Consider the following 14,403-nt stretch of genomic DNA (forward strand, 5'->3'; position numbering starts at 1 on the left):
AATGCTCGTCATTTTTTGTCATTATGAAAATTTCAATAAAATGAAAAATTAAGTTAATAAATTTTTTTTTGTTATAAACAAATTGTATTTTGTAAAATTTTTTAACACCATGTTATTGTACATAAGAAACCATTAACCTCGCCCATTAACAATTTGTTCGTATGTCTTTTCGTTTTCGAGATAGCCGTCTCGAGCCGAAACTTCAAGGGGTGGTTTCACCCCTTAAACTCGAGTTACCGCAGCTAAAAAAAATACGTGTCGATTATTTTTGGCTGCTTCATAAGTGTACAAAATTTCATCAAAATCGAAGCCGGACCGTTTGCGAAGGTTCCTTGTTAATACTTGTTTTCATAATCTTGCTAAAATTCATGAATTGTTTCAGTTGCATAGTGAAAAGTCCTGTCACTCGGAAAGTATTAAACATAAAAATATTTAAGCGTCTTATATTTTTGTGCTATAGTTTTGCGTTCGCTACTGTATGCTCCGTGCCATAGAGAATGCATTAAAGAAATTACTTATTGAATATTTTGTTATACGTATTCCTCGCTGAAATTATCGATTATTTCCGTCGTTCAATGAATTCTGTACCCCTACGAAACGGTCGAATAAAAGTAATCCGTGTTTGCCGACTTGGCGCAAACAATGCGTTTCGCGATACGGAAAAGTGCTCGGCGCACGTGTCGAAGCGATCGCAGCTTCTATCTGGGCTAGAATCGGCAAACATTGATCCAAGTTCCCTAGTTGTTTGCAGGGTAAAATAAAAATGCGACGGATGATGAAGGCTTGGTGGTACATGGAAACGCAAATGTACACGGTTGGAGTACAGGAGGTCGCACGAAGAGGTTAAGAATTTATCGTGAAAGCGTCGGAGCATCGCAAATTGATCGAACGTATGCCAAGATCGCGTCGGGCACCGGATTCGAAAGGGCTTTGAAGAGACAACGGCCATCGACGGCGAAGAAAAATTAATGAAAATACATAGTCAAAGGCAAACGAATACACGTCTGTTTTGTGCAGAACACGGCGATGATGCGTCGCTGATTCATCGCGCGACAAGTTATCTACGTGTACAAATAGTTTTCTAGGATAGCACTCGTAATCGATGATCCAGCGAAGCGTTGCGGTACACGCGGTATCATAAACGACGCTTTCCTCCCAACGTCGATTTCATGGTCGTTGGAGTCCATTAATATACCACCGGCAACGTCTACTAGCGGGTATGATTACTTTAACTCAAAGTCTACCCTATCTATGTTTGCACAATCTCACAAAACTGAACTAAACGAAGCCTATTTGTGTTAGCGTAAGCATACTCCACAAATAAAATTACAAACAAAATAAAAAATAACAATAGATCGCTTTCTTCGAATTCGCAGTTCCATTTCAAAATGTCAAATGAAGTATTGTAATGTTTATTTCTCACGAATATTAATTTATTTTCTATAAACTCTTTCTTTCACAGTTCCTCAAAAGGAGAAATCCATTGGCGCGATATCTGGTGATCTTGGAAAGCCATGAGATTGGTTCTCCTCGACTTATCCATCATTGTGGCTAATGATCATTTAACTATTACCGTACTAATTAGATACAAACTTTTCGACGAAGTAATAATAAAATATTTCTTACCGCTTCTGTTTTTAATTCGTATTGTAGGAAACCGAGAAAAAGAAACTGTACAACTACGAAATCAACGACCTCGGCAAGTAAATATTACAGTTCACGTAAAGTAAATAGATATTGACTACATTTCGTAAATTTGTTACAATTTTCTGATAAAGCATTTAACAGTCTCTAATTACATAACATTTTATTCGTATTGTAGGAAATCGAGAAAAAAAACCGTACAACTACGAAATCAACGACCTCGGCAAGTAAACATTACAGTTTACGCAAAGCAAATAGATATCGACTACATTTCGTAAATTTGTTACAATTTTCTGATAAAGCATTTAACAGTTTCTAATTGCATAACGTTTTATTCGTATTGTAGGAAATCGAGAAAAAAAAACTGTACAACTACAAAATCAACGACCTCGGCAAGTAAACATTACAGTTTACGCAAAGCAAATAGATATCGACTACATTTCGTTTTGTTACAATTTTCTGATAAAGCATTTAACAGTCTCTAATTACATAACATTTTATTCGTATTGTAGGAAATCGAGAAAAAAAAACTGTACAACTACAAAATCAACGACCTCGGCAAGTAAACATTACAGTTTACGCAAAGCAAATAGATATCGACTACATTTTGTAAATTTGTTACAATTTTCTGATAAAGCATTTAACAGTTTCTAATTGCATAACGTTTTATTCTTAGTTCCTGTAGTTCCTGCAGTTCCCTTGATATTTTCTAACGGGTGTACAAGTATCCTAGGACTCGTTTTGAATCCCTGCGGCTTGTTTTTGTAAACAGATGTCGATCGTTCGAGCGAGGACGCAGCTTCCCTCGGTATGGAGGTCGAGAAGGGTGGGACGCGAAGGGGATTCTGGTAACTTTCCCTCCTACGCACACAAGGTGACAAGAACGGGTAAGGGGAGTAGAGGAGAAGAAGGCATTGGCATGCGAGAGAGCCTTTCTAATCCGTCCAACGAGTTGATGTTTTCGCGGCAGCTAGTAGATGGTAACGAACTGCTGCCTACCAGAAGGGGCAAGGACGGCCGAGGCCGACCGACCCCAAGAACATGGCAGGAAGTCAACCTGGAGGAAGAAAGAAAGGAAGCGGATCGACGAACCAATACCAACAACTTGCGCGATCAACGTTCCTTTGCCCGTATTCTTACACAGAATCATGAAAGTATTCGGACGATGACATATTCCTAATTGAAATTTAGACAAACTGTACAATTACACGTCCGCCCGTTTCTAACAAATTTTTGAAGGCCTCTAACGCTGATTCCTATTATGGCTATAATAATTAATATTTTTATACGAAATTTTTACAAGAAGTAGTTCAAGAAATGTACTGTCGAAAACATTAAACATTTATCAGATAAAGTTTCACAGTTACGCCCAAAAAATTCTTGAAAGTTGCCTTTATTTTCATTCGTCACAGTGATTCCCCCTTAAGGGAATTTAAAGTGTTCTACATTCGGTAACATTGTCCTACGCTCTTGTAAAATGATAAAAACAGAAGTTGCAAGTTGTAACATAAAATGTGAAGACTCGCGTAATCGCAAGAGTACATAGAATACACAGGTTAATGAAAGTATTGGAACGATGACATATTCCTAATTAAAATTGACACAAATCGTACAGTACAGTAAATATTTTTAAATTGTCGTATATATCGTATATATGTGAGAATAACATGTAGAAATTTCATTGAAATGAAATAACATATATTTGACTTAGAAAAACTTTATTAGATTTATAGCATAGTGTAGGTCACAAAAGCATTCGAACTGTAAAGGCAACCGTCGTATTAATAATATTTCTAGCTAATGGCGAATGTAAACAAACATTCATCACAAACAGTTGATCTAAGAGAGACACGATTTATTTAAAATCGAATTTTTGGAAAATGAATCGGAAAAGTCAAAAACAAGCAAGTCGGAAAGAAAACTGCTAGTAAAATGATACAAAGAAGGAAAATCTACGAATGGAATTGCAAAACTTATAGACAGATGTAAGTGTATAGTTTATTATATTCTTAAAAAATTTAATAACGAAGAAACCATTACAAATAAACACTGCTGTAATCAACCACAAAAGTTAACGAAGAGAGAAGAAAAGACGGTGATTTAGGAAATTAAAAAAGATTCTTTTATTTGTGCATCCAAACTGGCAACAATAGTAGCAACACAGTTTAAAATAGATGTTCATTTGAAATTATGAAGATTATTAAGAAAACATCGTTTTAATGCACGACTTCTGAGAAAAAAACCATATATCAGCCAACAAAATAAAATTTTTCGTCTCAAATATGCCAAAGAATATATTAATAAGGATTATTCTTTTTGTTGCAGAGTATTATTCTCTGACGAAAGCAAATATAATATTTTTGGCAGCGATGGTGGCAAAAATGTATAGAGGACAAAGAACACCGAATTATAATCAAAGTATATATATAGTAAATTGTAAAACATAATGGTGGCTCGGTGATGGTGTGGGGCTGTATAGCAGCAAATAGAGTTTGAAATTTCACATTCATCGATACGATTGTAGATAAAATGAAATACTTGAAAATTGTGAGAAACAATTTTAAAACCAGTGTAAGTAAATTGAGTCTACTGGAAAATTATTACTTCCAACAGGACAATGACCCAAAATTCAATGCATTTGGCAAAAATTGTTCAAGAATGCGTACTGTACAACACTCTACCTACATCCCATTAAATGGGATTAGGTGGAAAGAAAATTAAGAAATACAATGATTCCATCGAAAGAAGAATTGAAACAGAAGATTGTTGAAGTATAGCAGATCATAGGCATAATTAGTACGTCAAAGTTAGAATTTTCTATGGAGTACCGTTTTAGGGTGGTAATAACAGCAAAAGGACGTCAACTTTATAGTTTGATTAGTCCAATTAATGATCCTATTAACTAATGTTAAATGTACAGTTCGAATACTACTGTGGCCTACTATGTATATGCTATTAAATCTAATAAAGTCTTTCTAACTCGAATATGTGTTATTTGATTTTAATGAAAGTTTTACATGTTATTCTCACATATTCCCCATACGCGATTTACAGGATATTTTACTACACATTACCATGTCATTATTTCTATGCATAGTGAAAAATATTTCAGATGAAGTTAAATGGTTTCGAGAGGGGCATATTCTTTCCAAAGAAAATCATGACAACATTAGCAAAGGAGTCATAATTTCCTAATAACATAAAAAATTAAAATATCTCCTAAACTAATGATTTTTTATCATTAATAGATTAATACATGATTCTATTTAAAAAGTCGTTGATGACCTTCATATGTCCTCTACACGTCCATCTGTAAGAAAACTAGTATCATCAGAATGTGCCCCTCTCAAAACCATTCAACTTCATCCTAAACATTCTTTGCTACGCGTAATAATAGTGACGTAATTCTTGATGACAATATGTAGTGACCCACTCTGTATACAACTTCAAAATATTTACTCTACTGCACGGTTTGGGTCAATTTCAATAAGGAATATGTTATCGTTCGAATACTTTCGCGAGTTTGTACACGTTCTATGCAATCTTACGATTACGCGAGTCTTCACATTTTATGTTACAACTTGCTACTTTTGTTTTTATCATTTTACAAGTACATAGGACAAAGTTACCAAATTTAAAATACTTTAAATTTTCTTAACGATATGTCATCTTTGGTTACTTGAAATATAAGGCGAATAGATTTTGAAAATCCCAACAAAATTTCCACGTACATATAGGGTGTTCGGCCACCCCTGGGAAAAATTTTAATAGGGCATTCTAGAGGCCAAAATAAGACGAAAATCAAGAATATCAATTTCTTGACTGAGGCTTTATTAAAAAGTTATTAACAAATTAAATTAAAAAATTTCAAATAGTTCTGGAAAAATTACTTTTAAAAATTTACTTAATTACTTTAAGGTTGCAGGGGTCAATTATAAGCATTTTTGGTCAATAGACATACCACCGAAATCTTACCCACTTTCGAATAAAAAATTCGAGAAGGTGTAACATTCTTCGACAAATGTAAAAAATTTCAAATCGTTCTGAAAAAATTATTTTCAGTTGCAAGAGTCGATCACAATCATTTTTGGTCATTACACATAGCCTCGAAATCCTAACCATTTTCGAGAAAAAAATTCCTTACCGAAAATCTAATTTCAAGCCAGAAATCGTTTCTCGAAATTTCATACGTATCTTTAAAACACCATAACTCCTGAACGGATTGGACGATTTTAATGTTTAAAAAAGCAAACAACGCGTATTTTGGTATAGAATATGTAGAAATTCTAACAATAATGAAAAAGTTGTTCTTTGACCCCGTAAAATGAGAAAAACCACATAAAAATGGTCCAATTTTCAAACAGCCATAATTCTTACAATAGTGAATATATTTCAATGAAACTTTTTCCTGAAGTAGAGCTTACGAATACCTACAAAAAAGTATTAGACAACTTTTCTGTAGAGCGTCAAATGAAGTTACTAAAAATCAAAAACAAATTTTTAAGAAAAATCGACAGAGGGTATGCCTAAATTTTTCGACGAAAAAAAAATTTTTCAAATCGTTCTGAAAAAAATTATTTTCAGTTGCAAGAGTCGATCACAATCATTTTTGGTCATTACACATAGCCTCGAAATCCTAACCATTTTCGAGAAAAAAATTCCTTACCGAAAATCTAATTTCAAGACAGAAATCGTTTCCCGAAATTTCATACGTATCTTTAAAACATCATAACTCCTGAACGGATTGGACAATTTTAATGTTTAAAAAAGCAAACAACGCGTATTTTGGTGTAGAATAAGTAGAAATTCTAACAATAATAAAAAAGTTGTTCTTTGACCCCGTAAAATGAGAAAAACCACATAAAAATGGTCCAATTTTCAAACAGCCATAATTCTTACAATAGTGAATATATTTCAATGAAACTTTTTCCTGAAGTAGAGCTTACGAGTACCTACAAAAAAGTATTAGACAACTTTTCTGTAGGGCGTCAAATGAAGTTACTAAAAATCAAAAACGAATTTTTAAGAAAAATCGACAGGGGGTAGGTGCCTAAATTTTTCGATGAAAAAAAAATTTTTCAAATCGTTCTAAAAAAATTATTTTCGATTGCAGGGGTCAATTACAACCATTTTTGGTTAATAGACATACCCTCGAAATCCTATCCACTTGTTAGAAAAAAATTCAGTATGGGCGGAACTTTAAACGTTAATAACTTTTTAACGAAATCTCCATCAACAAATTAGTATTCTTAATTTTCGTCTTATTTTGGCCTCTAGAATCTCCCATTATAATTTTTCCCAGGTGTGGCCGAACACCCTATATATGACTCCTTCAGAAACAGTAGGTACGAGTACATTGTCTAGAGATTACATTTACTCAAATATTATCTTGAAGTGATCCATAATAAATGCAATTAAAAATACCTGAATTTCCATTTGTGCAAACTGTTCGTCGACAGTTTTATTACACACATGTTGATTACTGTTCGCTTGTTTTGTATAACTTCACAACAACACCTCATACGAATTTCTAAACAGCAAGAAAACAAAACACCTAACTTATACCTATCCCGTTACAGAAAAATGTTGCTAAACAGACAATTTCCTGGTAGAAATGAATTTATAGAAACTTCCCTCGCCGATGCAAAAATCGTTTTCCAGATACGGAGAAGTTAATTGTCTAATCGTATAAAATTAAATGGTCAATTCCTCGAACATCGCACGACTCTTTAAGCACTTTAATTAATTAATTAAAAAGTAATTTCGAAATCGTACCTTCGTTGAAATCTGCTCAGATTTAATTGTAAAGTAATCGTAAAATTTCATAACTTTACGCCGAACCATTTCTAATTAACACCGTTAATCAACGAACATCACTTAAGTTTCATTATTATTCGAGAACAATAAATGCCTATCTACTGATTTACTATCTATCTTCGCAAAAGTTATCGCGAAATAGATCGATCGTATAAGTGTAAATCATAAAACAAACCGAAGGATGCGCGTAGCTTCTTTCCCACGTGCTTGTTCCATTGGAATGAGCTCAAGTGCACGATGGTACACTGTAGGTAAACTGGGATATTATAATTTGGAACAAAGAATAGATACGGTTCCCGACGTAGCGTTGCTGAATGGCCCACTTTCGCAGCACATATTATTATCGCTTATCACAGGGATTGGTAGCAATTACGGTGTAAACTCGGTGCAACGTTCGCAAAAAGTCTTAACGTTTCGAGGACTTTTTTTTCGAACGACGAGATAAACTCCGCGTAAATCAGGCGTTCCGTGTACCGAGTTTCACCAAACTCACTTTACATTCAGCAGAACGAAGTCTTGTTCGCGTTAATCTGCTTCTATCTGTTCGCCTGATTCGCCTCGATGAACGCAAGAATTCCTTATTAACGCGCGGGTACCATAATTTACGTTTGCAAATATACGACGGATACTCGGTGTTCGGGGCTTTCATAGCCGTTTGAAAAGCTGACTTCTTTTGTGTGCGACAGGGATCTTTGTGCAGCCTTGAAAGAAGCGCCGAGAATCTGTTCCGGATCCTTTGTTCGACGTTCACCGGGAGAAGTTTGTTTTTCGGATTTGCAGGCGGCGATAAGAGTCCAGATGCCGGAACATTGTTCCTCGTAGAATCCTTTTAAAAGCCCGTGGTAGCCTAGGCAACCATCTTCTACGATTACCAGCGTAGATTAGAATGCTACGTATTCGAGAAAAGTAGACAGCAATTTGTCCTTGCCTGCAAAAGATAAGATACGATGACGATCGTCGAGTATTCGATCGCTAATATTCTGCTTGGAAAATAAATAAATGGAGAACAACACGCAACGAATCCTTTTACTCTCACTGTAGCTATTCGATCGACCTATAAGTTATGTCGAATTTCATCACTTTGAAAAGTGATATTTTTACGAATAAAACGGAATTATCTGTGAAATATATGATCAATGATTAAAATTAAAGAAATGATATATTAATGTACCGGATAAATAATTATTACTTTTCTCGTTATAAAACTTTACCTACATAATTAAGAAACACTCGGGGAACCATCTTTTACTATGGAACTTGGTAAAAAGTTATTTATATGGACCAATCAATTAATTATAATGCATGTTTTGCCACAACGTTTAAAAAATATATAAATATTAGTTACAATCACGACTCGGAATAAAAATTCATTAAAACCTTCGATCCATATAAATATCGTTATATCATGATTTCTATCGATTTTTAATAAATTTCATTTGACAGTAGTTGAAATAGTTATTAACAATATCGACCTAGCAAATAATTGTTGTAAATATGAATATTTCGTGAAATTTTTGCTGGGTACGTAGATCTAACGGAACGTTGACCTATTTTCAATAGCTCCCCACTCCTAAATTAGAGGAGACATCAAGGTCGAAAATATTCACTTTAGCTTAGCCTCTTTCTGATGAGTGTCGAACAACCTCTGACTGACTCTTCTGGTCACTACTGATACCAACCGACCATACCTAGCTATTACTGACTACTATTACCAATTCTTTTTGTTTAACTATGATATACAGGGTGTTCGGCCACCCCTGGAAAAAATTGCAATGGGAGATTCTAGAGGCCAAAATAAGACGAAAATCAAGGTTACTAATTTGTTGATTGAGGCTTCGTTAAAAAGTTATAGAAACATTTCCGGCCACACAGTATATTTTCGGTAAGAAATTTTTTTCTCGAAAATGCGCAAGAATTCGAGGGTATGTCTATTCACAAAAAATGATTGTAATTGACCCCCGCAACCGAAAATAATTTTTCCAGAACGATTTGAAATTTTTTTTTTCCGTCGAAATTACCTAATTAGATTTTCGGTGAAGAATTTTTTTCTCGAAAGTGCGTAGGATTTCGGGGGTATGTGTAATGACCAAAAACACTTGTAATTGACCCCTGTAATTAAATATGATTTTTTTAGAATGATTTGAAAATTTTTTTTTCCGTCGAAAAATTTCACACCTTCTTGAATTTTTTTCTAGAAAGTGGGTAGGATTTCGGGGATATATTTATTCACCAAAAATGATTGTAATTGACCACCGCAGCCGAAAATAATTTTTCCAGAACGATTTGAAGTTTTTGAATTTAATTGTTAATAACTTTTTAACGAAGCCTCCATCAATAAATTGGTATTCTTGATTTTCGTCTTATTTTGGCCTCTAGAATCTGCCATTAAAATTTTTCCCAAGGATGGCCGAACACCCTGTATGTACGTGGAAATTTTGTTGGGATTTTCAAAATCTATTTGCCTTATATTTCAAGTAATCAAAGATGACTTCTTCGATTACAGAGTTTTGATTCAAATTTGTTTAACAATTTGCCTCGTTCGTTATGATTTACTATGAACATTTTCTTACTTTTTAAGTAGATCTAACAAAGTTAATATGCACCATCATATTTTATTTAATCATATGCTATTTCTATTAATTTCTTATTATGCGAGTTTCTAGATATTTTCTGATAAATACATTGACATAGAATATTTTATTCTGATTAATTTTGTTTCAATTTCATCGTATATTACAATAATTAGCATTATCCCAGAAATTTTTAATTTCTTTAGTTTAATTATATTACCAAAAGTTGATAACTTATAATACGTTATTGTATTTAATTGCTCTTGATTTCTACTTTCTCACTTACTTCTATAATTGTAAGAAACGAATATTATGTTTGTAAAATAGATTTCAGTTTAGGTATTGCATCGATCGTTGAAAATTTATAACATTTTCTTCAATTCTGTTCAATTTTCGTTTCTGTTTGTCTCTTTTTGATAGTTCTTTAGTTAGGTGATAGATAATTTCTGTAATCCTTTGCTATTTTACTCTTATTTCTATTTTCTCGTTATTTCCGAAATTCTTGTGTCATTTTCATTATGTGTAATTTTAGGAGACTCGTAATGTGATATTTTGTTTAAAATTATTTGATTTAATAGAACTTTTATTTATCTATGTTTCTAAATTAAATTTCAGTTTAGGTCCAGGCTTACTTTCGGATTCATCGCGAGAACATTAGAGAGGACATCGTCATCCGCTCGTGGGATCTTGGTACTACGTAGTTAATATTGGATTAAGTCAGAATTAAGGTTATAGGGTTCACTGAGTGAAACATGTGATCGGCCGCATAGTTGGTCCAAAAGATTTAATCGCCTTCTCCTGGTAGCTCAATTCAGGGAAAGTAGTTCCTCAGGTACTCCCTCTTTGTCAGACGTCCTAAGTTGGAGAAATGGAGACCTGATTTAGGGGCGCAGCATACGTTTTACTATAGAAATCGAGTTATCAAGGGCAGTCGATTCGATCCCAAGATCCGCTGCACGGTACAGCATCGCGTCGCGCCGCGTATTTCCCAATTTAGCCTCGTTTCCTTTGATCAAATAATTGCTTGACAGAACTAAACGAGGAGATCGAAGAAACTTGGATTCCTTCTATCTCCTAAGTTTAGTAATCTAAGAATGTGAAAGGGAGATCGATGGAACTTGGATTTCATCTATCTCCTTTTCGGTCTCTAGTCGTAGCAACCTCCTCGTGGTGAGACCTGGTAATCGGTGTTACCCACGATAGAAAAGTTGGTTAATGGCTGCGAAATTAAAATAGTTTCTTTAAATATCCGATAATATTTTTTATAATAACAATACTGTAGGAGAAACCGGGGCTAGAAATTCTGATTTTAAGAAAACATAAAAAATGACTAGAAAATAATGTAGTTACTTTTTTCACTCCTGCATAATTTATTGTTAAATTTATTATATTTTAAGATTTTCAGCTTAAATTTAATGTATTGCAATAAGTTTTACGTAGAAACTCGTTTTTTTGTGGTTAGTCGAAGCGGTAAGTTGTTACCTTTCTGGGGTAAGTTGTTACTAAGAAATAAACGTTACTTTCTAATGAGACATTTCATTCTCTGATGAAGTAAAATACAATTTAACTTCGAATTAATATAAATATATATTTTTGAAAGAAAAAAACGTGTTCTTAAATGTTATTTGATTTATAACGACAGAACAATAAGCGATATTGACATTAAATATTTGAATACGACAAATAATGACTCCGAAATATTTACTTACCGTACTTACTACCGTCACTTACGTGACTACTTCTTGTCTAAAACTACACAATTCGCTGTCACGGACGATATTAAAATATTTGACAATGTGACGTGATCAGTTTATGTTTTTAAAATTATTGTAAGTACAACACTATCTTTTTTCATCTTAAAGATACAGGGTGTTCGACCACTCCTGGGAAAAATTTTAATGGGAATATTAATTTCTTGACTGAAGCTTCATTAAAAAGTTATTAAAAAATTAAATTAAAATATTTCAAATCATTCCGAAAAAATTATTTTTGGTTACGGGGCTGAATTACAATCATTTTTTATGAATACACATACCCCTGAAATTCTACCCATTTTCGAGAAAAAAATTCGGTTAGGTGTCTAAATTTTTCGGCAAAAAAACAATTTTTCAAATCGTTCTAAAAAAATTATTTTCGGTTGCAGGGTTCGATTACAATCATTTTTGGTCATTACACATATTCCCAAAATTCTACGAATTTTCGAGAAAAAAATTCCTTACCGAAAATCTAATGTGAGGCTAAAAATGCTTCTCTGAAATTACATGCGTATCTTTAAAATATCATAACTCCTGAACGGATTGAACGATTTTAATGTTTGAAACGGCAAACAACGCGTATTTAGGTGAAGAATATGTAGAAATTGCAAAAATATTCGAAAAGTTGCTCTTTGACCTCGTAAAATGCGAAAAACCTTATAAAATGCGAAAAACCTCATAAAAATGGTCCAATTTTCAAACGGCCATTACTCCTACAATAGTAAACGTATCTCATTGAAATTTTTTTTTGAAATAGAGCTCATGGCTACCTACAAAAAAGTACTAAACAATTTTTCCATACAGCGCCAACCAAATTTATTAAAAATAAAAAACGAATGTTTAAGAAAAATTGACGGTGGTGTCTAAATTTTTTGGCGAAAAAAAAATTTCAAATCGTTCTGGAAAAATTATTTTCAGTTGTGGGGGTCAATTACAATCATTTTTGGTCATTACACATACTCACAAAATCCTACGCACTTTCGAGAAAAAAATTCCTTACCGAAAATCTAATCTACGGCCTGATAAGTTTCCCCGAAATTTTATGCGAATCTTTGAAACATCATAACTCCTGAACGGATTGGACGATTTTAACGTTTCAAAAAGCAAACTACGTGTATTTTGGTAGAGAATATGTATAAGTCGCAAAAATATTCGAAAAGTTGATCCTTGACCCCGCAAAATGGGAAAACCCTCATAAAAACGGTCCAATTTTCAAACTGCCATAACTCCTGCAATAGTGAATATATTTCAATGAAACATTTTTCTGAAGTAGAGCTCATAGGTACCTACAAAAAGGTATTGGACAACTTCTCTATAGGGCATCAAACTAAATTACTAGAAATCAAAAAAGAATCTTTAAGAAAAATCGACAGGGGGTTGCTGCCTAAATTTTTCGACGAAAAAAAAATTTCAAATCGTTCTGGAAAAATTATTTTCGGTTGCGGGGGTCAATTACAATAATTTTTGGTGAATAGACATACCCCCGAAATCCTACTCACTTTCTAGTAAAAAATTCAGTACCGGCGGAACTTTAAACGTTAATAACTTTTTGACGAAGCCTTCATCAACAAATTAGTATTCTTGATTTTCGGCTTATTTTGACTTCTAGAATCTTACATTGAAATTTTTCCCAAGGGGTGACCGAACACCCTGTAAGTATATTGCTTTTCTTCCTCATTTTTTTATAATAATTGCTTGCATTCTTCCACAAGTTTAATTCCACGTTTAGCAGTGTTATTGACAACTTTTAGCTGCCGAACAATGTTTCACCCATATTTGTAATCATCATCTTCCCACGTGCTTGGATCTTTTCTTAAAAATCCGGTTGATATGGAAAATCTCTCTAAAAATCTTGTGGTCTCTTGGGAAACGAAATGATCCAGTCCTCTGTTAATATAATTTATTATATCTTGCGTACCAATTTTCAGTCTTTTGCTAGAGTCAGGGCGTGCCCCAAAAAAAATTCCAAAGTGAAGAATAAGGTCCACCCTACTGTATACATCGTGTAAGGAAAGAAAGTCTTTTCTACGATTGCTAACTTTATTTGTCTCAATTGACCATTGTTTTTTTTTTACCAGGTTGTACGTAAGTGGAGGGGGCAGTTTCCTCGTGGCACCGGTCTGCCGTCTGGTAACACTGCAGGAGCAAGAGTTGCCCTCACCCTCGCAGGAGATTTATGCTGCCATTCGTGGCAAAAGTTATTGTTCCCATGAGGCTTTGTGTGCTCCCCACGTGTTCGTAAACACTCGATAAGAGCGTCTGCTGCACATACCTCGCCGACGCGACCTATACCTGCGAATCCCGACGGCGAAACCATTTTTAAGTTTCTTTTGTCGCTAATACTGCGACGCGAAATTTATGACGGACAAGGAACATCCATCGAAACTTGCAACTTTGTGGTGAAACAAAAAAACGAAGGACACTTGTTTTTTCAGCCGCTGCAACTCGTGTTCAAACACCGAAAACAATTTTAATCCTGTAACGCTATTTTGAAAACTGTTTGAGATACGAGAAAGTTTTTTTTTAAATAATTTGCACCGTCTTGTTTCGGTAAATATTTTCGTTCTAAAAATATTCGAGTAGAAAAGACTTGTTATTATTTCATTCTCGCGAATATC

Source organism: Colletes latitarsis, chromosome 11, assembly GCF_051014445.1.
Source record: "Colletes latitarsis isolate SP2378_abdomen chromosome 11, iyColLati1, whole genome shotgun sequence".
Lineage (NCBI taxonomy): Eukaryota > Metazoa > Arthropoda > Insecta > Hymenoptera > Colletidae > Colletes > Colletes latitarsis.